The sequence below is a fragment of the Python bivittatus genome, unplaced genomic scaffold, assembly GCF_059951505.1.
Source record: "Python bivittatus isolate LINGU-HERP-01145 unplaced genomic scaffold, Pbiv_v1 ctg000060_np1212, whole genome shotgun sequence".
Taxonomy (NCBI): domain Eukaryota; kingdom Metazoa; phylum Chordata; class Lepidosauria; order Squamata; family Pythonidae; genus Python; species Python bivittatus.
Window position 1 is genome coordinate 7562038 of NW_028277044.1, and position 23582 is coordinate 7585619.

Below are 23582 nucleotides of genomic sequence, written 5' to 3' on the forward strand. Positions count from 1 at the left end.
CTACATGCCCAATAAACAAGCAAATTGTGCTTAATGGATGGGGAACCTAACCAGGATTTTCAAGTGATTCCAAGATAACGGATTTCTCTGGAATTAGTTTTACCTATTTTCTTGTAAACTGTCTTTTCGCCTTGTCATTCCATGCTATTTGTTCAGACATAAAAGACAGAAAGGAAGAATGTCAACACTTCCTGAAATCTGCCACCTCACCCCAAGATTAGCTGCAGAGAATACAAGCCAGATTTTTTTTTTTTTTTAACCACCCTGAGAATGCCTATCCTCCATTTCAGTACTGAGTGATTCCTCTTATCTCTGATATTCGGAGTCAGAATGGCTGAACTGTCGCCCACTGTTTTATGAAAAGCAGATTATAACAAAAATATGATGTGAGTACCGTGTCAAATCTGTGGGCTGATACACAAGGTAAGTGGAGGTCACATCATACGCGTTGGCAGGATTAATCTTAGGAGATTTGTAGAAGTTTTCTTTCTTTTTAAACAATCATATGCCTTTTTTAGTATGTGTCATTAGTTTTCAGCAAACATGATCAGAATGTTCTGAGAGCTATAGAAAGGAGACTTCACAATTCAGATTATCATCCTGCATTCACGGATGGCCCCTCTTTGTTCATGCTATAGTGCAGAGAGGTTATTAAAAGGGAGGGAGGACACGGCTCCTCTGGAATCTCTGCTCTTTTTCCTTCTTTTTTCTCTTTTTTTGGCATTACTTGACAGGGCTTAGGTGTATAATATATTTTCTGCCATCAATCTGCAATTGACAAACCAAGCTTCAGCAGACAGAGATATTTAATTCAGGCTACACAATGCTTACAGCTTAATCCCATCAAAACGGAATCGTAGCATTTCACATTTATCTGCAGTGCACACACATGAAAACAGCCACATAGTTCTTTTAATAGAAATTCAGTGAACATAACGTGAAATCCCCCAGTTCATGACAACTGAGCATTTCAGTTTTTCACATTTATCTTAGGAGTGCTTATGATAAATATTTCTCCAGTTGTCAGTCCTATTATTATTTTTAAAAGCTTTTCCTTGATGTTGGGGAGAAAAAGAGTAATGGTTGTTTACAATATTTCTGATGTTGAATTCATTTCTTTCCTTCCTTTATAATTATTTTGCTCTTTGTATGCAAGGGAAATATTTGCAGGGAAAAAAAAATAGTTGTTTTTGTTTTTGAAGCTTTACAGATAATTGTTTTAGAAAGAGAATTATTTTTGGTTCATCTCCTGGTTTCAGGTAAGGGAAGGGACAAAAGAAATCCCTTTGTAAATAGTATAATCTAGTTGTTTTTTTTTTAAATATCTAATGATAAGCCTTACATATTTCCTGCTTGAGGTAATTGGGTGACTATATTGTCAGCTGAATGTTACTTCAGCATTGGGTATGGAACAGAATATTCCATTGCACTTGAGGGAAGAAGAGTAATTTAGGGTATAAGAAACATGACATATAATGTACAAAGATTTATTCTGAAATACAAAGGAACATGAGGAACCTTCTCTGCTATTATAACATGAGGGAGGACATGATGCAACTTCTGAAATCAGCTGACATATTTTTAGGTCACTTCATTTGTTCTAAGATACTTCTATGATTATTCTATCCATATTAATAATTTTTGCTTATATTCATGTAGTATTTATCATTGTCATTGTTCTTGACAATTGATTGATTGCGAGGATCCTGACAAAGACTGTAAAAGCAATAGAAAGAACCATTTCACAATGCACAGGAGTGGTTAAACAATTCTCAGGATGTAGCCAAACCAGTTTGATTATGTGATAGAATTGCTGATGCTAAGCAAAACTTACATCAGACAATGAACAGCTAAAATATTACTTTTGTTGAAAGGATTTTTTAAAAAAAATATTTTTATTTTTTATTTTATTTATTTATTTATTAAATTTGTCCCTGCCCAATGGGGGACTCTGGGCAGCTCACAACTAATTAAAAACAATAAATAAGTATTCAATAAAAAGCCTACATACACAATTACAAAAGATGAAGGAAAAAATCCAGGAGGCCGGTGGTTCAAGGCAGCAACACCAAGCCTCTAAGGGGCTAGCCAACCCCACACTTGATGACTTCCCTCCCTGTCCCAGGCCAGATGGCAGAGCCAGGTCTTCAGATCCCTCTGAAAGGCCGGGAGTGAGGGGGCCTGTCTCACCTCCGGGGGCAAGATGTTCCAAAGGGCGGGGGCTACAGCAGAGAAGGTCCACCTTCTGGACCCTGCTAGTCGGAGTTCTTTTGCCAAGGGGGTCCAGAGCATGCCTCTCTGTGTGATCGGGTGGGATGAGTTGAAGTCGTGGGGAAGAGGCGGTCCCTCAGGTAACCTGGTCCCATGTCATGTAGGGCTTTAAAGGTGATAACCAACACCTTGAATCGGACCTGGAAGCAAACCGGTACCCAATGCAGCTTGCAGAGCAACGGTGTTATGTGGGTCCTTCTTTGGGCCCCAAAAATAGCTCACGTGGCTGCATTCTGGACCAGCTGAAGCTTCTGGATACTCTTCAAGGGTAGCCCCATGTAGAGCCCATTGCAGTAGTCTATCTGGGAGATAACAAGGGCATGAGTGACCATTCGAAGGGCGTCCAGATCCAGGAAAGGGAGTAACTGGTGCACAACCAAAAGTTGTGCAAAGGCCCTCCTGGCCACAGCTGCCACCTGCTGTGCTGGCTTGGCCAGGGATCAGATTACAGCAGCTGCAAGGCCAGAAGCTGCTGAGATTCAGCGTCCAAAGAGCGTAGTCAAAACACAAGCTGTGGGTCAGGAATGCAGAGGTCAGAAAGTCGGAGCCCAGTCTAAGGGTCAAGAAGCCAAGGTGTCAGATTCAAAGTGTCAGCAGTTCAGCTCAAGAATGCACGAGTTTGCATCCACAATTGGCTCTCTGTCTTCCTTGTGTTTATCTTCAGCTGGCAGACTGTCAGATGCATCCTGGAAAGACTCAGTCCTGTGTCAGATGTCTGCATGCCATAAGCCTAGCACTACATCACCTTTCCTTTAACTCAGCCCTCAGCTGATGCCTGCATCTTCCCACACCTGACTTTGGAGAGCTGAGGGCTTGAGTAGGTTCAGCTGGATGCAGGCTGAGCTGGGGATGAGCCGCGAGGCTGAAGTGCTTCTGTTGCCACTTCTTCCTCAGCCTCCTGAGAGTCCAACAGGGATAGCTCATCTGCTGACTTCTCACTGGAGTCCTGAGGAAGAGACTGACCCTGGACACCTGCTCTTTGAGCAGGAGCCATGAGTCCAGGAGGACCCCCAGATTACGCACTGGTCTGTCTGGGGCAGTGCTACCCCAGCCAGCACCAAAGATGACAAAGTCCCAGATACAGAGAAGCCATTAACCCACAGCCACTCTGTCTTAACAGGGTTCAGCTGAAGCTTGTTTTTCCCCATCCAGACCCTCACAGCCTCCAGGCACCACAAGAGGGCGGTCATGGCATCACTTACCACGCCTGGGATGGAGATGTATGATTGAGTATCATCAGCATACTCATGATACCTCATCCCATGATGGCAGATGATCTCATCCAGTGGTTTCGTGTAGATGTTGAAAAGGAGCAGAGAGAGAACCGAACCCTGCAGCACCCCACAAAGTAGGAGCCGAGGATGGGACCTCTTGCTCCTTATCACCACCAATTGGGATCGGCCCTGAAGAAAGGAGGTGAACCAGCACAAGACCATGCCACCCCCCCCCAATTCCCTGAGTCGTCCCAACAGGATACTGTGGTCGATGGTATCGAAAGCCACTGAGAGATCAAGGAGAGCAAGGATGGTTGCACTTCCACCATCCAGCTCCTCCCAGAGATCATCCATAAGTGTGACCAATGCCACACTCATCAAACAAATATCAAAGGTGGTTGGAATATGATGGCTATGTGAATAAATTCTGGATTTCTATTTTATTGCATTTGGTTTCTCAAGACCCTAAGATCATGTCATCAAATTTTGGTGGAAAACATCTTGTGATTATCTGTTAGGTTTTAATGGAAACTTAAATAAACTGGGGAAATTAAGCCTTAGATGGGCTTCACACAACCACCACCAATAAATGGCCAAACTCCCACCCTTGCTATCTTTTGATGTTACGATTAAATCATTATTGAATCAATTTTTGCCTTTGGGTGGCAAAAAGTAAGAACTATATCTTCTGACTACCAAATTTATCCTTCTCTGTTATAACTAGATGCAACTATTTCTTGACTGGTTTGCTTTGATTTTTTTTCCTTTGTTGTTGACAAGATTTTCACCTGCTCTATTATTGTATTATTATTAAAATACATAAATATATGTTTCATTGGTCTCATGTTATTGTTTGCTGTAAGCAAGATTAATGCAGAAAGGAAGGCTATATTCCTAATAATCCATGTGAAAAAATGTTCTTCTGCATGCAAGAAGAGCAAACAGTTATATGAGATTAATATCACATGAGCAGAGGTGAATCAGATGGTTCATAATGGAGTCCTATGATATAAACAGTATGCCATTGTAAGACCCTCTATACTGAGTAAACCTCATTTCCAGGTAAGTACAAATGCAATACAACCTAAGGAAAATGGCTTGTTTTAGTCCTTTTTATTATTAAATTAATACACCAATCATTTCTAATGAGATCAGCATGTAAATATAGGTAAATTATTTTGCTGGCGATCTTTGCTTCAGGGAAACTACAGTCAGCAAATTTGCCTTATTACATTATAATGTAATAAGGTAGATTTGCTGACTGTAGTTTCCCTGAAGAAAAGATCGCCAGCAAAGTTATTTTGGTCCTAATTTGAATCAATGCAGAACAATGTTTTAATCCAATGAACATGTCTAATCAATACTTAGTTGGCCAATTCTGGACTTTTGCCTCTTTAATGGTACATTATAATCATAAGTAAATAGTATTTGTAATAACTATTAAAATGAAGAATGTGTGTTCATGCACACATGTGTTTTTTCCCCTTTTGTCTCTCTCTCTCTCTCTCTCTCTTTCAAAGTGTGTGTGTGTGTGTGTGTGTTGGGAGGGAAGGAACAAACACAGATATAATAAAGATTGTTTTCTTTTTTATATATAATTTTTAGTGAAAGTTTTTACATAATTAAAAGGTAAACAAGAAAATAATATAAAAAAGTAGAAAAAGATTAAAGATTAAAAAAATAATGATAGAAGAAAAAGTGCTAGAAGCAGTACAGATAAAGAAAAAGAAAAAAAGTTAAAGTTGAAGAAGCAGCTTCTGATCTTCTGTATAGCAGTTACAAACTTTTATTTCTCTCCCTTTAGAATTACATTATATAGTTCCCTTCTTCCCATATTCAACCCTTTTTAATCAGTAAATCCAGACATCACTAGTCCATAAAAGGTTTCCAATCTTTCCTAAAAGGACATTGTTTTGTCCCTAATCAAACAAGTTAATTTTGCCATTCCTGCAAGTTCTGCCATTTTCACAGTCCGCTCCTCCATTGTGGGTAGACATTAGAAAGATAATTTTCAGGTAGACAGGTATTATTTTGTATTTATCACCCCAAATCTTCCAAAAATAGAGATAACATTAATTAAAGTTAAAGTGGCCTGTGAAATCTATGGAAACAAAATATGAACAGCACTTTTCTGTGCAATATAATGTATTTCATAAATAAGGCATTTGTGATTGTATTCATATACTAACTTTGTTCTGTAACTATTTCATTCGGCTGTTTACTCAAATGAAGATAAAATCATGATATACTAAGAGACTTCTATTCTCAATCTCCTCACTCACAAAACTGTTCCCCACCTCAGGTTAAATGCTGCTTAAGAGACAGTGCAGACGGGATGAAGATTTGTGGAAGTTCACATTCTTTAGTCCCTGGGGTCTCTAGACAAATCTGAAAATATTCCTGCTTGAAATCCTAGGCAACTGCTCCCAGTCAGCGCTGCCATCATTAAATTAGATGGACTAATGGTCTGATCATGTTAAGAAAGATTTGTATGTTCCTGGAGTAGAGGAGCTATTAACAGAAATGGCCTAGTCTGCTGTAAGGTACATATACATACATTCATATGTTTCAAGGAGATCAGTGTGGGTCAGTGTAAGACAGATGCTGTTGTCATTCAGTCATCACTCAGATTTTTTGTGACTTAATGAACATTATTTCCCCAGGACCATCTGTCAGTAGCTGCTACTTCAAGTCCTTTTAAACTTGTGTCTTCAGTGATATGGAGAGAGAGAAATGAACACCGTTCTACTTTTTGCACTCCGTTCTTTCACCTTCAATAAGAGGCTCCTTAAGTGTCCTTTGCTTCCAGCCATCAAAGTAGTATCATCAGCATATCTAAGGTGTTGATTTTTTTCTCAGCAATTTTATTTCCAGCTTCTATTTCATCTAGCTCAGCATTTCCCATGCTATAGTCTTCATGTAATTTAAATAAAGTAACTGTTTATAATTTGGGTACACTCCTTTACCTAATCTAAACCATTCAATTGCTGTATATTTGGTTCTAACGCTTCCCTCTTGGTCATCACAAATTATTCAATAGCAGAAAAGGTAATCTAGTACAATCATTTTTTAAGGACAATCCTCACTGTGTTGTGGTCAACATAGTCAAAAGTTTGTAAAATCAATAAACCAAAAAAAAAAAAAAGTTCTTGATTTGAAACTTCCATTATCCATCAGAAGTTATCAATGTGATCTTGGATCTCTTGTCTTTTCTGACTCTAATTTGGTTTTGATTGCAAAATTGTGAGCATTATTTTTCTACATGTCTGGTAAGTGCAATTGTTGAGCATTCTTTATCATTGCTCTCTTTGTTACTGGAATATAAATTGACCTTTTACAGTCCCTTGGCGACAATTTATTTTTCAAGTATCACTTTAACTACATCATCTTGTTAGATTTTAAATAGTTCCGGGCTGGCTATTCAGCAATTCCTGTAGATGTGTTCTTAGTATTATTTTCTGGGACCTATTTAATTTTACTTCCAGAATGTCTACTTCTATCTCAGTGGTCACACTTTTATTTATATAATTGATTGGGGGAGAGTGGTTTTTTCCCCCCTTAGAGTTCTTTCCTGTATTGATAACATATTTTCTTTTCCCACCACATCTTTATCCTTTTTGTCATCATGTCCATCACTGCATTAAAAGATTCCCTTGATTTCTGTAATATTCTTAAATAAAAGTCTTCCCATTTGGTTACACAACTCGGGGGGGGGGCATTTTTATTTCATGTAACTCTTCTTGTTTTTCCCTAAAATTTAGTGTTTAGCTAGACAACTTTCTCCCCATCTCTGTCATCTTTGGTTTTCAACTCTTTTCAGTGTATCAGCAGATTGCAACTTTGCTCTCTTTTGCTTTTTGCATTTTAGGTTTTTAAATCTCTCTCTCTCTCAGTGGGGGGCTTCATTTTTAGACATGTTAAAAATGTCAGTCCAGACTTTTTCAAGTGTACTGCTTATCAAATCTAACATACTACCAACAATACATAATTGTATGGAACATTGTGTTTGCACTATAGCTTGTTGATCTTTTTATTATTATTGTTTAAAGTGGTAGTTTTTCAAATAATAATTTATGATCTGAGCCACATTCTGTACAAAAAGTTGTTTGTCCTGACTGGATAGAGTTTCTCCATCAACTCCTGAAGAATGAATAAACAAATTGATTCTGTGTTTTTCATTCATTCATATATCTATATATGTAGACTTCTGTTTGGGATTGCTGAAGAAGGTTGGTTACTATAAACAATAAATTTTCTTGGCAAAACATTATTAATCAGTGTCCTGCTTCATTTCATTCACTAAGCCAAGTTTTGCCATTATTCCAGATATTATTTTGCTTACAGTTTTACTGTTCCACTCTACTTTAACCAGCATGAGATTTTTTTTTTTCTGGTGTTCTGTAGACCAGTGTTGCAAATGCCAATGAAGTGCTATGTTTCTATTGCATCTGTGGTTGGATCATAGGGTTGAATCACCATAAAACTGATTGGCTTGCCTCAGACATTGTCCTGATTATGAATGTTTGCTTGGTTTTCGTGGCAGAATAATAGAGCAGGCTGCCATTTTCTTCTCTAGGGGATTTATGACTTGGCTAACATTAATAACTGTAAGAGATCTCTCTAAGTCTGACTCTGGAGCTAGGAAAGAAAAGGGAGTATTTCAAAGCAATATTAATGACAAGTAGATTTATCTATAGTCTTACCTGGAGAAAAGATGCTTAGCTCTTTGGTCTTGCATTCAAGGAAAAAAGAGATTCAAATAGCTCTCAGAGACCCCCACCTTAATTAAATCTCTAGTAAATGAGTGCTAGATTTTTGGTTTAACCATTTTACAATATTACTTTGATTAAGTATATTAACACCTTGTCTTCTTAACAGTATATATAAATGAGATTCACTGTGAAGCTTTCTTTTCTGGATTCTACTGTGCTGTTTGTGGCTAGACAGTTGCTCTTCTGAGAGTCTAGATTCCTCATTGTACAGCTCACCAAATCATTAAGATATGCAAGCCCCTTGAACACTACCAGGTAGCAATCCATACGGGGGATACTTACAATTATATTCATTTTATTTTCTTTTATTCAATATTTTAAAGCAAAATTTATTTTGAAAAAAGTTTGTGTGGGGAGGAGGAATCATATTTTTCCCGTAAAACAATTGATTAATCTGACACATTTCCGAAGTTTTAAGTAACCTAGAATATGCTTAGTAAGCAACAACAGCAAAGTACTCTACTAAACATCTTCTGAAATTACACTTGATCTAAAAAGCAGTAGCAAGAATTCTGATGAGTATTCATAGGTAAAACCACATTACCAATTCTTGGAAAGGCTGCTAGTAATCAGCTTGTGTCTAGACACAACTTAAAAAGTTGACCTTTAAAGTTCTAAAGGTCTAGATCTTATACCAGTGTAATTCTTCCCTGGGATTTCACACCATATCTATTCCCAACTATGACAGAATATCTATATATCTATATCTATATCTGTATCAATATATAGATATAGATACATACATCCACATACATACATACATACATCCACACACACACACATTCTGTCATAGTTGGGGGACATACAGTTGGGGAACAGAAAGAGAAGAAGAAATGGAGATCCTTCTTCATAGGAAGCACTTTTAAATTACCCTTCTCTTGCCAATATTTTAACTGCTGCAACTCCACCATTTTGTGTTTAATTTGAAAAGTATTGTCCATTCAGGTAATGCTCTCTATTTCTTTTTTCCAAGCTGGGAAAGAAAGAAAGAAAGAAAGAAAGAAAGAAAGAAAGAAAGAAAGAAAGAAAGAAAGAAAGAAAGAAAGAAAGAAAGAAAGAAAGAAAGAAAGAAAGAAAGAAAGAAAGAAGCTAAGCAGGATCAGGCATAGTTAGTACTTTATGGGAGACCACCAGGAATCATGGGACTATAGTATGGAATAGGAAATTGAGGGGAAAAAGTCTCAGAGGAGAATGGCAAACTACTTTTGTCTTGTTGCCAAGGAAACAATATAAATGCATCCATAAAGTCAGCAGGAGTCAAGCTTGACTTGAGGGAGACTTTACTAATGGGACAAAACAGCACAGTTTCCTAAAAAAAAAAAAAAAAAGCTTTTATAGAAAATGTCAAATGCTTTAATTAATATTAAATGCCTTAATAGCCATCCCTAGTGATTTATAGTACATACTTTATTTTTTATAAAACTAAAGTATTTTAAACATCATAACTTCTGTGAAAGAACAGATTTTCATTAAATTTATTTCTGTTTTAAACTGGAGAAATATATCGCACAGATGGAATGGACAACTAGACTTGCATTGAAACAAACAAAGAAAGACCCATTGTGTATCATTTAATCTATCAGTCAAGCAAATACGCAGGGATAGCTTCTGAAAGAACAAATGTGAACATTTCCAGAAACATACATAATTCAAGGTTAAGATGAAAATCCTGACTTAAAAGGGAAGGGGTTCATACTCACATTAACAGACACATATTAAAAGCTTTAAAAAGAAAAGAAAAAGAAATATTATAACAAGTGTGATGAAAGGAACATTAATATGAGTATCAGCCAATTGTATTATATTTGTTAAATTACCAGGCTTGAGCAGATCTCTTGGAGGTAACTAGAGATTCAAAAAGGACAGCATTTGATTTGAGTTTGTACTTCAAGGGGTAGGGTAGGGGAGGAATTGAATTTCAGTGGGAATTTCAGTGGAATTTATCAAGAATAAATTAATGTTTGGAATACTTTCCCTGTGCTGCTTTTGTGACCGAGGTAGCAGAGATAAGAGAGTAAAAGAAGAATATTCTTTTTAACTCTTCACACACTCTGTTTTTTTAAACAAAAAACATGTTTGGGCCAGCACCTATATATTCAACCTGTCACCTGTTCAGTCCTAGTTGAGATACTTTAATCGACCCTAATCATGTAGAAATTATAAGGAAGATTTGATCAGTCTTAAACCATATTCTAAGTACTGAGAGATTAGTTCAACTATCAGTTGGGAGAACCTTCATGGAAGTATAACATTCCATTACTACAAGAAGGAGCAAAATAATGGCTTTTGGCTGGCTAACTATATTAAAGATGGTTAGAGGCAATCAAGTGCCCAAAGCAATGTTTGCCTTGCAGCTAGATTTCTTTTTTAGCCATGCTGTTTAATCAGGAGATGTGTTGGCTTCTCATTTCAGTAGTTGGACAGCCCAGCACACCACTCAACCTTCCATCAAATCTGCACAGTGCTTTACAAGTCTATAATGCTTTTTTGCAAGCCACCCGATTCAATTTGCTGCATTAAAGATGGTCCCTGTATTGATTTCTAAATCTTCTTCATTGTCCCTATTTTTCCTGTATTGATGGAGAAAGTCTTTAGAAACAGTGTAACTTTGTTCAAGAGAACAGAAGGGGGGCGGGAAGAGAAAGAGAATATTCCTCAAGACTTCCAATGGAAAATTGGGATAGAAGAAGATAGTCCTACCTTTATGTACAAGTATCATTTTTCATCATATAAGTTTTTCATATAAAAAAGTGTTTCACCATAAGACTCATAAAAACTATCTCAGAGTGAGATGATATCTAATTCCAGCACTTGTTCATTCTTTCATGAAAATTGGTGACTAAGTAATGTCAGCAAAAGTGCTACTCATAACCTTGAAGAAGTGTCTTTTCGTTTAGTTGTGTCTAGTGATACATGCTAAAGTAACTGTAGACAAAGTCTTTTTCTGTACATTGTAAAGTACAATCGTAGTTTTTATGACTAGAGCAGGACAGTATATACATTTTTTTTTTCAATTAATGAACAATGAACAGAAATTATCCTATAAAACTCCATATTATGAACACTGGCTGTTCAAAACTGACTATTGGATGCTGGAAAAATGTATAGATAAATATCTATCTATATCTATATCTATATCTATATCTATATCTATATCTATATCTAGAGAGAGAGAGAGAGATTCCATGATAAGATTATCCAAGTGACAGATAAGGTTTGTCAATGGCTGTATGAAGAAAAGCAACCTTATTTTTTTTTAAACTGTCATTTGCTCTTAAGAACCATTTGCATAATAATTTTGTGTTATTAATATTTTTCAAAGTTAATACAGTGGATAAATGTATTTTTTGTTCCTTAAGATAAAAAAGAAAAAAAAATCTTATAATTCTTAAAAATGTATAACAAAACACTATTTTTAAATACTAGCAAGGCTTTTTAAGAAAGTAAGATTGTTTTCATGAAGAAGGTCTCTTCATTCTGCTTCTTTGATTTCTATTTTTAATACTCACATGATAATACCACATTAGATATGTATTTTTGAAAGTGTATTCCTTGCATTCTGATTCTGTCCTTACTCTTGGGATCAAGTCAGCTTCCACCTAAATTCAAGTAACTTTCTCAAGCATCTCCTCACGACTCATTTGTAGACTGAGGCTTCTGCTTTTTAATCCTCCAGTCCAGTACATAATGGGTATCAACACACTGGGATTAAATCATCTGCCACCCTATGAGGAAAGAGAACTTTCTTTTATGATTAGTTAGGATGAGAAAATAGCATGAAATGTAAAAGTTATACCACCTAGTTAGAATCTGCTCTCTGCAACATCTACATGCATGCACAGAATGCTTCAATTTCTAACGCTTCTGTCAAGAGAAGCATCTTTTATCCAGGATGCTATGAGTAAAATAAAAATTGCTACCTTTGGTTTTTGGCAATAGAAATCATTAGAAGTTCTATTTTTCTGAGAGTAAAAACAGTAGGATAGAAGAAAATAGAAGAATAGAAGAAAAAGGCAATTTGGGCATCAAAAGCTCACTTCTGAATGTACATATCTTGCCAATATGTATTTCAGTTTAGAGTGATTTTAGTGCAGTAGAAGGTGGTATTTTTTAAAACAGTACTTCATGTTTTTCTTTTTTCTTTTCTTTTTTATATCCTGGGTAGAGTAGCAGAATCTGACAAATATCTGCTTTGAGTCATTTCTCCTACGGATCAGTATTATGATCGAAGGAGAATAAAACCATTATTACCAGCTTTGCTAGGGACCCACATCTGTATGTCTGGGGGATGCGGTGGCGCAGCAGCTTAATGATGCTGAAAGTTGCCGGCCAGAAATGGTCGACGCTTCAGCGGTTCGAGTCCAGCCTTCACGTTAGCAGGTGAGCTCCTGTTTCCTCCCCAGTTCCTGTCATCCCAACAGGTCAAAAACTCACGTGAGTAGATAAATGGGGACTCTCACTCCGGTGGGAGGAAAAATGCTGGCGGCGCCTTGCAAAAAGGAGTTGGGAGCAGTTGCCGGTAAGTGCGAAAAACCGCGTGTGCCCGAAAAGGGCGCGAAGCAACGGAAACCCCGCCTCCTGCGCTCACCAGCTGGGCTCTGCCCTAGGAGGGAGGCTCTGGCAAACCACTTCCGAAAAACAATTGCCTTGAAAACTGCAAGGACTCGTCCAAGCAGTCACTGCAGGGTCAGCAATGACTGAGCGCAGACAAAAAAAAAAAAAATGTATGTATGTACAGTGTGTGTGTGTGTGTGTGTGTGTGTATACATACATACATACATACATACATACATACATACTTATTTATTTATTTATTTATTTCGCATTTGTCACCGCCCATCTCACTGTGATATATCCTTGTAGGTCAGGTTTTGAAATCTCATCCTCTGTCTTAGGGAGAGTGATGGGTGGTTGTTTTTCCAGCTGGCAAGTGAAACTAGAGACATCCACCTACCACTTTGCTTATATTGCCCCCTGTTAAGTTTATAAGGATGGCATGAGATGTTAGCCTCAGTCATGAAGCAATGTTGGGTTTGGCAATGAGGACAATGCAAGCATGCTGACAAACTTTGGCATCTTCTTGTGGACTAGAAGAAAACACATTAATATGGCTGTCAGGAAGAGCCCTTGGAGTGAGGTGCAAGAGAACTAATCTTTTTCAACTTCAATAACTGAGCAGTGGAGAAGATTTTGGTAGCTATTGCTCATCACATAAGGTGAAGGAACCCTTCTTATCCACTGCACATTTAGCCATTCTAGAGAAAACCTCAGGGAGGCAGGTGTGGAAGTGGGAGGGATACTTATCACCATTAATGGATGGGTTTTTCAGATGGTTGTTATGTTTTTCCTCCAAAATGATAGACCTCACTGACAACATTTCATATGAATTGGCCCTGATGTGCAAGAACAATATCTTGTATGCATGAAATGAAAAAATAAATCTTGGTATATGAAACTAAGATTTTTATGACTGGGAATTCACACACCTAGCAAGCCTGTATCTGGGAAACTTTATTCCTCTATATGATGTTCTGTGCATATTAGCAAACAACTCACAGCGACTTGACTTCATACACTCCAGTTGGACCTGATTTATAATTTGTGTGCTTGAATTGGGACCAGCAAATAAATAAACTGCATTAGTGACAGCACATGCAAACATTGAAAGAAAGAGCAAATGGCATAAATTCATAGGCAAAATACAAAGAAAGACATTTCCGTTGAAGATGAGACAGGGAAAAAACCCCACAAACACTTGATTCCAAGATGAACTTCACCTTCCCAACAGACACCATAGCCTGATTGTTCAGCTGGCCTACAGATTGATTTTAAAGAGTATAAAAAATTACTGTGGATAACAGTGATGGTTTCTATGGAAACAACATCTTTGAGAAGTAGCTCTTCATATGAAAACTAGCCTGCTTTGTTCCGAATGTTTTCCTAATTTCACAAAGAAGCATTTTGAAATAATTATCTTATGGTACTTGATCTGTTGGACATAAGAGACTAAATAAGAGCAAGTAATCATTCAACATTGTGCTACTGCCTGTTGGACACAATGGAGATGTGGATTTTAGAATAAGTATGCTGGTAATTCTCTGAGAAAATGTAACAAATGAACATAATTTGTGGTAAACTTTTGGAAGGCTCTGGGGCCACACTGAAACTATTGGAAGAGGGGGACATTTCCACAAAGGTCTCAGACTGTGTAGCTCTTTTTAATACTTTGAACTCCAAGACTGAGATAAAAGAATCTCAGTTTAATCTCCTATAGAGTCTGGAAGCCAGGCCTGACCCTCCCCCCTGCAAAAAAAAGTTTTGCCATGCTATTTCAAGATATATTTCATTCAGAATCTAAAAATAACTTTTCTGAGTTTTGGTTTGATATAAAGAAGAGAAGGGAGGAGGAGGGGGAGGAGGAGGGGGAGAAAGATTTTCCAGAGAACCATTTTCCACAGTCATGGTCATCATGTAAGGCCAGCATTATTATGTGACAGTGATATTTATTCATTTGGTTGCTTACTTGTTAAATTTATGACCAAAAATTTAATAATAATTTGCATAAATCAGATTTAGTGATGTTTCTTGCATCACACTACTTTGAATTGGAAAGGTGGTGGTTGTTGTTACTGCTTGCTTGTCTGGAGGTGCCCTTTTGTGTAATCCAGTGGTTTGAAGTAAAGCTGGCACAAGGTTCAAAAGGATGTAGGGAACAGAATCTTTGGACATGGTAGATAAATAGGGGAACAGATTTGAGAAAAGATGGAGGAAGTTGGTTTAGCTTAGTATGTGCTTGGCTTTAGAAACTGTAAGGAGACTGTTCATAGTGTTGTATACAGTGTGAGAGGTCTAAAAAGTCAACCCCCCTTTGTACATGTGTGTGATGTTGACATGAGTACAAAGAAGTGGAACTTCAATTATGACTTTTCATTTTGGCTTTTGAAACTCAATTCCTGGGACACTTCGGGATATATTAAGTTATTATTGCATCTCTGTATTACTGTTCATATGTTTATAAGCTGTTCCCTAATGATATAAGGTTAAAATGGTATTTTTTTTCTATTACTGGGAAAAGTCAAGGTGGCAAAAAAATATTCACAAGCTGAAGCAGTGCCAGTATATAAATATCTAGGAATGATATTTTAAGCCAGTGTATTTAGACATCCATCCCTGCTTAGATGATGCAAGCTTTACTTACATAGATTTCAATTTCATTTTAGGAAATGAGGTTGTCGTATTCCATCTGTGGTCAAAATAATTAAGGCAATATCTCTGGCACAGCCTGGATGAATCAGTCCAAACAAAGATTTTAAGATCATATTTTTCATTTCCTGAAAATATCCCCAAGGCTTTCTATCGCTTGATGAGGATATAGAACAAAATTGGAAGAATTCTAGGAGTGGATCAGGCTGAACACAGAGCCAGACCATCTTTAAGACACATTTCATATTCTACTCCATGGAGTGGATGCAGTGAAGAGAGCTGACTTCTCTGCTTTCACAGCATCTGCACAGAATATGTTGGGGATCTTTTTCTATATTGTCTGGTGTTTCCTTTATCAAGACTTTGGCGAAGCCGTCTGAGGCTTGCTATGAGCAATTTTCACTTTTCTTTGAAGGCAAAGCCAGTGGGATTTGCCTTCATTAAATCAGCCAGGACAGGATTGGACCTATGTTAAGGGTGGGGGTCATTGCTCTCTTGAGTATGGAATGTGATTCCCACATATGATGAAAACAGGAATGGGGGCATGCAATTCTGCTAGTTCATCTAGCCTCTTGGTGGCTTTTCAGCCATCAATTATGGCATTCTTCAGAGCTGTTGGGGGGTTGGGGAGGAGAGAGGGTGTGAAGGAGCAGATTAGCAGTGGTACTGCTCCTTCCATTTCTTTTCTATTTTAGTCCTTTACTGGAAGGTGATGCTGGGAATTACTGCTTGATACCTAGGTCATCAACCTGTGGTGCCCCATTAGGTTCTATCTCACACTGTGCTGTTTTATATGAAACCTCTGGAGGAAATAATTCAGAGCATTAGAGGAAGAGGCTATCAGTATGCCAATACTCAGTCTTGCCTAATACTAATAATGGGCTGGATGAGAGAGAACAAGTTGAAATTAAATTGCGATAAGGATTCAGGGATTGAGAAGAAACTTGTTTCAGATGGGTTTTGTCAGCCCCACTAGGTAGAACAGACCAGGAAGTCAACTCCACACAAAGGCTAAAACTACTTTTCTTGAAATTGGATATAACAACCCAATCCTGCCAGTCTGGTTGTATTGTACCTTCTCCTCCTTATATCCCAGTGAATTAAGGAGGCATCTTCCAAATATTATCTCATTGTTCTGGACTTAAAAAAAAAAAAGTTTCATCCTTTTTTCTTTTGGCTAGGTAATGGTTATTGCATATTTCCATCATATTTCCATCAAGGTAATATTCCTTGAGTGTGTTCCTTGACCCCTACAGCTGTCATTCATTTAACAGGTGGTAGCTGGATCGAGGAGTATATTTGCACAACTGTGCTAGTATTCAAACTGTAATCCTGAGTGGGGATAACTTCTCCATAGTTATCTACAACCATTATTACAACTTGTTTTGACTACTGTAATACACTTTCCACGGGAATATCCTTTGAAAGGATTTGCAATAGCTGCTGCTGGTTCAGAAATTGCAATGAATGCAAAATGCTACAGCTAAAGTTGCTAACTGGTGCAAAGTACAGAAATGATACGATAGTTGTACCGAAAGATCTTCACTGCTGCCAATTGAATACAGGCAACATAGTGTTGGCCTATAAATCTCTAAATAGTTTGGCAGGCAAAAAACAAACAAACAAACAAAAACTTTTGAAGATGTACCCATGCTAAAAGCTTGACTACCTAGTACATGAGAAAGAGAGCATTTTCTGGTGTTGCTCAAGGCCATGGAATGTTGTACCTTGACTGATGTACTTGGCCCTGGCTCTCTCAGTGTTTAGAAAAATAACAACAACATCACTCTTGCCAAGCTTTTAACTCTATTTCAATTCCAATTATACTGCTGTTAATGCATATAATGTATATAACTGCCTTAACTGCTTATAAAATTGGGAGACTGTGTTATAATGATAATGATGGTCAAAACTCAGTTGTGAATTTTTATTTATTTATTTCATTTGCTGCAATGCTGATGTTCTGATCTCTTGTTTTAATAGTCTCATTAACAACAAATATTGATTGAAATATTTATTCTTTGGACTCTTCTCACTAATTAGTTTATACTGATATGGGAAAATTTAAAGACGTACCAAGTATTGTTTATTGGAAGTTGACTAACTGTAAAATCTAGCTAACAGTAAAGTCTGGCTAAATGATTTGTATTTAGAGAGGCCAAGCATTTGTGTGTGTGTGTGTGTAACGCACACACACACACACACACACACTTTAACCAAATGTACTTAACACTTTGCAGGTAAAGAACTGAGTAATGAGAAAGCAGACGGGATGCGGTGGCGCAGCGGCTTAATGACGCTGAAAGTTGCTGGCCAGAAATGGTCAAAGCTTCAGCGGTTCGAGTCCAGCCTTCGCGTTAGCAGGGTGAGCTCCTGTTTCCTCCCCAGTTCCTGTCAACCCAACAGTTTGAAAACTCACGTGAGTAGATAAATGGGGACTCTCACTCCAGTGGGAGGAAAAATGCTGGCGGCGCCTTGCAAAAAGGAGTTGGGAGCAGTTGCTGGTAAGTGCGAAAAACCGCACACGCCCGAAAAGGGCGCGAAGCAATGGAAACCCCGCCTCCTGCACACGCCAGCTGGGCTCTGCTCTAGGAAGGAGGCTCTGGCAAACCACTTCTGAAACAATTGCCTTGAAAACTGCAAGGACTCGTCCAAGCAGTCACTGCAGAGTCGGTAACGACTGAGCGCAGATTAAAAAAAAAAATGAGAAAGCAGATTATTGCCTTTGTGAGACAAATGGAAGTAAATGAATGACATACATTAGTTAAGGACATACATACCAGGAAACCTGAAATAAAGTCAGAGTATTCATGCTAAATAAAGGTCAGGAGATTTCAGTTTCTCTAGAATTTTCCTGAAAGGTTTACATCTTGTTTTTAGATAGACTATATGAAGGAACATACACAAAACAGTATTTTCTGTGTGGAAGTCTGGCTCCAACTTCTAGTTTTCCTACTCTTACACCAACTTTGTACCCCTCCTCAACTGAAATTCCTAGATTCAGAGAAACTCCCTTCCAGGTCCATCATAGTTTCAGATTTCTTATTTCATATGCTGGCCATCTTATTGGGCACACCATTTCTTAATGCTATAATTTAGAATAAAACCTTTGAATATTGTCTTGTCAACTTACTGGCATGAGCATATGATAAATTGCCCTCAGATGGACAAAGAGGTCCCTGAAAATGAAAAATTAGGAAATTGCCTGTATTAGGCAAAAATTATGGATATGGTTGCTCTGTATATCTGGAAATTTACCTCATATGGTCACATGTTTTGTACTGACCTTTGAATAATTCTGTCAGAGATTCAGATCACTAATGGTTGATTAATAATAAGCAATGTTTTACTTTGCTTATTATTCTGATTTCCATAATTATAATGCTACACATGTAAATAAAATAAGCTTCAGATTTAAGGATCACTATCAAATGAGTTCACAATGCTTAATAAATATTCATTTCCAAAATCCCATTTAACAAGTTCAAAAGAAAACAATCTTAGCTCTTCTTTGGAATATGCAGATTGGCTCTACTATTGTGTAATTTAATGATGCAGATAGCGCAATGAAAGTAGTTGGGTTAAAAGAATCAGATTTATGGCAAACCTAACAGAGGAATAGTGTTATCTGTAGAAAACATACAGCTTAAGTGTTTTAATGGCTTGAATCAAGAACAGAAGCCTTCCAAACATACTATAGATGAATTGGGAAATATATATTCAAAGTGGGTGAAACTGCTGCTACTTTCTTTTCCCTACTTAATAACTATTGATTATGAACTTCATTAAGATTTGCAACTGATGGTTTGCTTTGCTTTTCACTACAGAACCTATTAGAGCCACAGCAGATGAATAGCAAACCCTACAATAAATGCTCAATAAAATGAATAAAATAAAATAAAATAAAATAAAATAAAATAAAATAAAATAAAATAAAATAAAATAAAATAAAATAAAATAAAATAAAATAAAATAATAATGCAAAGGATAGTACTAACACCAGAGTAATTGAGTGAAGTTAAAAAATAGAAAGGTTCAGGAGAGGAACAAATGTTTTTTTTTTTTTTTTTTTTCATACAACGTATCTGTGAGTTTCACTCACCTATAACTGAAAAAAAGGATTTTTTTGTTTTTGTTTTTTTAAGGATATGTGTATATCCTCAAAAAAGAAATATTTCCTTGGAATAACTGTTCTCATAGTTAAAATAATTCAAGCGACTATTGATCCCAATTAATACATTTTTTATAAAACATTAAAGCTTTTTGGATATTGAGATTACATCAATTAATCAATTGATGATAAATTACTGTGGCAGAATATCAGTACATTTTGGATGGATGGATGGATGGATGGATGGATGGATGGATGGATGGAGATAGATATAGTTATAGATATATAGATATAGATATACACACACATACACACACATACACATACAGTGTTTGTGTGTGTGTATATGTGTGTGTGTGTATAGAGAGAGAGATTTTGGCAGATAATTACAGTTGATATTCAATTCCAGCACAATTATGCCTGAAATATCCTTCTTTTTCTAATAAAAGAGGTCAGTTAATCCAATATCAAGAAGAAGAAGAAGAAGAAGAAGAAGAAGAAGAAGAAGAAGAAGAAGAAGAAGAAGAAGAAGAAGAAGAAGAAGAAGAAGAAGAAGAAGAAGAAGAAGAAGAAGAGGGAGGAGGAGGAGGAGGAATGAATTCTATGAGTCATCTGGATAAAGAGATGTTTTCATTCATAATAATCCTAGGAAATGGAACACAGTATTCATTTTGATTCAACTGATAATAAGGAGACCACCCATAACCTGGCAAGACTTGTTAAAGAAATTTCCACTGTACTATGTCAAATGCCTTTTCTGCATCGATAAAACCACCATAACTGTGATCATTTTTCAATAAATAATTTAATATTATCATGCCCTCAGCAAAACCAGACTGTCCTGATGTAATGGACTTTGAGAATAACCTTGGGAGACAGGAACAAAGGCCATAGCCTGGGCAATAGTCAGACAAGGGTTATCTCAGCCCACAGAAGGAAGGGCATGGAGAAAGCACCTCAGAAGGGATCTTTCCTAGTTCTTTGGAAAGTAAAGGAGGGGGGAGAGAAGTGTTTTCAGACTTTCAAGATTCTGTTACTGTAATCTTGCAATAAAGGTACTGTTAGTACTCATGGTTTTGGTTTCTTGTCTGGACTACCTTGTAGGGCTGACAGTTGAATAGATAATCAAAAGTAATATCAATTATAATCAATGTAAATCATGTATAATCTTAGCACAAACTATATTATGTAAAATTTAACCATTCTTTCTTTGTTATATTTAACTCAGAATTATACAATTAAGAGGATTAAGTTGATTTATTGACTGAAAATTACTATTTATTTTATTGTAGATGTTTTTAATGATAGAGATATTATGTTGTTGCAACTGTATCAGCCAGGAGGCTAGTAATTTACCAAGTCTATTACCTCATTCCCAATATTTTTGTTTTATGCAGTTCAATGGATATTCTGTTACAAATGCATAAATACGATTATGCCCCTATTGATTATGTGTCATCAAGTCATTATTGACACTTAGCAACCACATACATTTTCTTCATGATGATCTATCCTGAACCTGATCTTCCAATGGTGCACTCATCACCACTGTAGCTGAGTCATCCTCTTTCCTTCCACCTTTCCCAGCATTAGAGCCTTCACCAGAGATCTAGGTCTTTGCATAATGTGTCCAAAGTAGGATAATTTGAGCCTGGTCATTTGTGCCTCAAGTGAGAACTCTGGGTTGATTTGTTTGATGACTCATTGGTTTGTTTTCTGGACTATGTACAGTGTACTCAGGAATCTTCTCTATCACCAAAATTTAAAAGTGTCTATCGTGCTTCTTCTCTTTCATTTCCGTAGAGTTTTACAGGGAATACCATTGCTTGCACTATTCTAATCTTTGTAGGTACATCATTGGAATAACTTTTCCAAGGGTTTCATGGATGCCTTATCAAGTGCTAGTCTGTGGCAAATTTCTTGACTGCTTGTTCCTTTACATTTGATGGTTGATCCTAAGAGACAGAAGTTATCCACTGATTCAATATCTTTATTGTCAACTCTAATTACATCCCTATTTGCACTCATAAAGGCTTAGTGTTGATTATCTTGCATATGTGTTCAAAGTAACTCAACAGTTTTCCCTATATTTTCTAATTCAACTTTTTAAGTTTTCTTTTCCCATGAAACATAAACAAAACACATAGATCTTCAAATTCTTTTTTATGAAAAGTGGATCCATTGATAAAATTACATTTAAATATCATCTGGAAAATAATGTTTCTTGTAATAATTCATGGCATTACTAAGGCATGCTCTGATATAACTATTGTAATGTATATTCTTAGTTATGGTTTAAAAGTCATCATCAAATTAAAAATTATTAAAATATCTTAATTTCTGTTCTGTTCAGCAATGTGTTTGAGTGTACTACTTTCAGATCAGTCTTTCCAAATCTACTTCTGCTTCTGTTTATGTAGTCATCCCTTAACACAAATCAAGCATATCTGAGATGCTCAAAAGCAAAGTGAATGAATTTAGACTACTCAGTATATTTGAGCAACACATTAATATCTTCCTTCAGAATAGTTAATTGGATACATTGTATATATGTATGTATGTATGTGTGTGTATGTATGTATGTATGTTTGTATATGTGTGTGTGTGTGTGTGTATACATACACACACATAGACATACACACACACACACACACAGAGTGAATACCTAAAACAGATTCGTAACAGAGCAATAAAGCTTTGTATTCTAACTTCTCGGTAGCATTTATATACCTTGTTGCAGAGCTTCAAAAGAGTTACCATAGCAACAAAGGCATCATACATGAATGTGAAAAAGATGCTGCTGTTTATGATCCAGAGACCTGAAAAATGCATAAGAGAGAAATTAAAAAAAAAACAACCTAGAAATGATGGGTGACACAGGATAGTCCAACCCTTTGTTAGGCCCAGCCCAAGAACAACGGTGAAACAGTTCAGTTGAGTTAAATTCCTTTATTTGCTTGCACCTTATAGACAGAATCTTGCCAAACTAAATCTATACTGCAGCAGCTAGTGGATATACCCTGGGAGATTCTAGGGAATGGCTATCCTGAACCTCTTACTCTTCCCATACCCCTCTTGCAGGCTGTATTGTCTTTTGTTTCCTTTCCCCTCCCAGAATGCACCCCCTCCCTCCTGATAGCTTTGATCTCCCACATCACTCTCCTCCTTGTAGATACATTCCATCACACCCTTGATCTCTGTATCACCACCCCTCAGTAATTCCTACCAGTTCCACTTTGTGGATCTAGTAGGACCAGACTGACTTGACTGGAAATACATGGGTGTGGAAGTAGTTTGACAGGAATTTCAAGCCAAAACAGTAGATCAGGAAGCTTGAAAATATTTCATGGGTTCTTTCTTTAAAAAAAAAACAACAACTCTGAAAAAAGGTGGGAGGGAAGGCATGATGCTTTCCAAAGAAAATTCTCCTAGGCCTTGCAAAGTTGGTGGTGCCCATAGGTCTTGATATCACAGAAGATGGGTTGTATCCCTCCTAACTCACTTCAAAATGTACTTTTTCAGGGCTGTTCACTTTGAAGTACAGAAATAGCCCCCAACTTTTTGTTTTATACTTTTGTACTATGCTATTATAATTTGTTGTGTTTGTTATGCTTTCTTACTTCTTCCATTTCAGAGGGCTATTAGATGTTATTCTGCTACTGAAATTATGACCACTTTGGAAGCTCTTTGGATGATTTATAGAGAGGAAACAATAATCTTTTAGGTGAATCTGTCCTAAACTGTTTGGTATTTTCTAGATCACAACCAGTATCTTGAATTGTGCTTGGAACTCATCAGTAGCCAATGAGGTCAGCCTCATTACTGAAGAATCACATACTCCATTTAGGACTGTAATTGGAGAACACATAGGGCCATTCCAGATAAGGACCACTACACCTAAGGAGAAAGGAGATAATCTGTACCAGTCAGGTCCTCAGGACTTTCTTTTAAAACAATTCACTTTTATGGACATACATACATATTTTCTGGACAGATTGAGTTTTCTATATA

At 36.9% G+C, this 23582-nt stretch overlaps 2 long non-coding RNA genes across 3 annotated transcripts in view; one reads left to right on the forward strand and one right to left on the reverse strand.

Moving 5' to 3' along the window:
• Window positions 1-23582, reverse strand: part of LOC148216425 (uncharacterized) — a 208965-nt gene that overhangs the window by 150990 nt on the left and 34393 nt on the right. The gene's annotated exons all lie outside the window — the stretch shown is intronic.
• LOC148216426 (uncharacterized) lies at window positions 281-21908 on the forward strand. 2 transcript variants are annotated; one of them, XR_015795377.1, is made up of 3 exons: window positions 281-423; window positions 17701-17879; window positions 20021-21908. It is a non-coding gene; the product is annotated as an uncharacterized LOC148216426 (long non-coding RNA). The 2 variants fall into 2 exon arrangements; XR_015795378.1 differs by having other exon boundaries at window positions 17701-17825.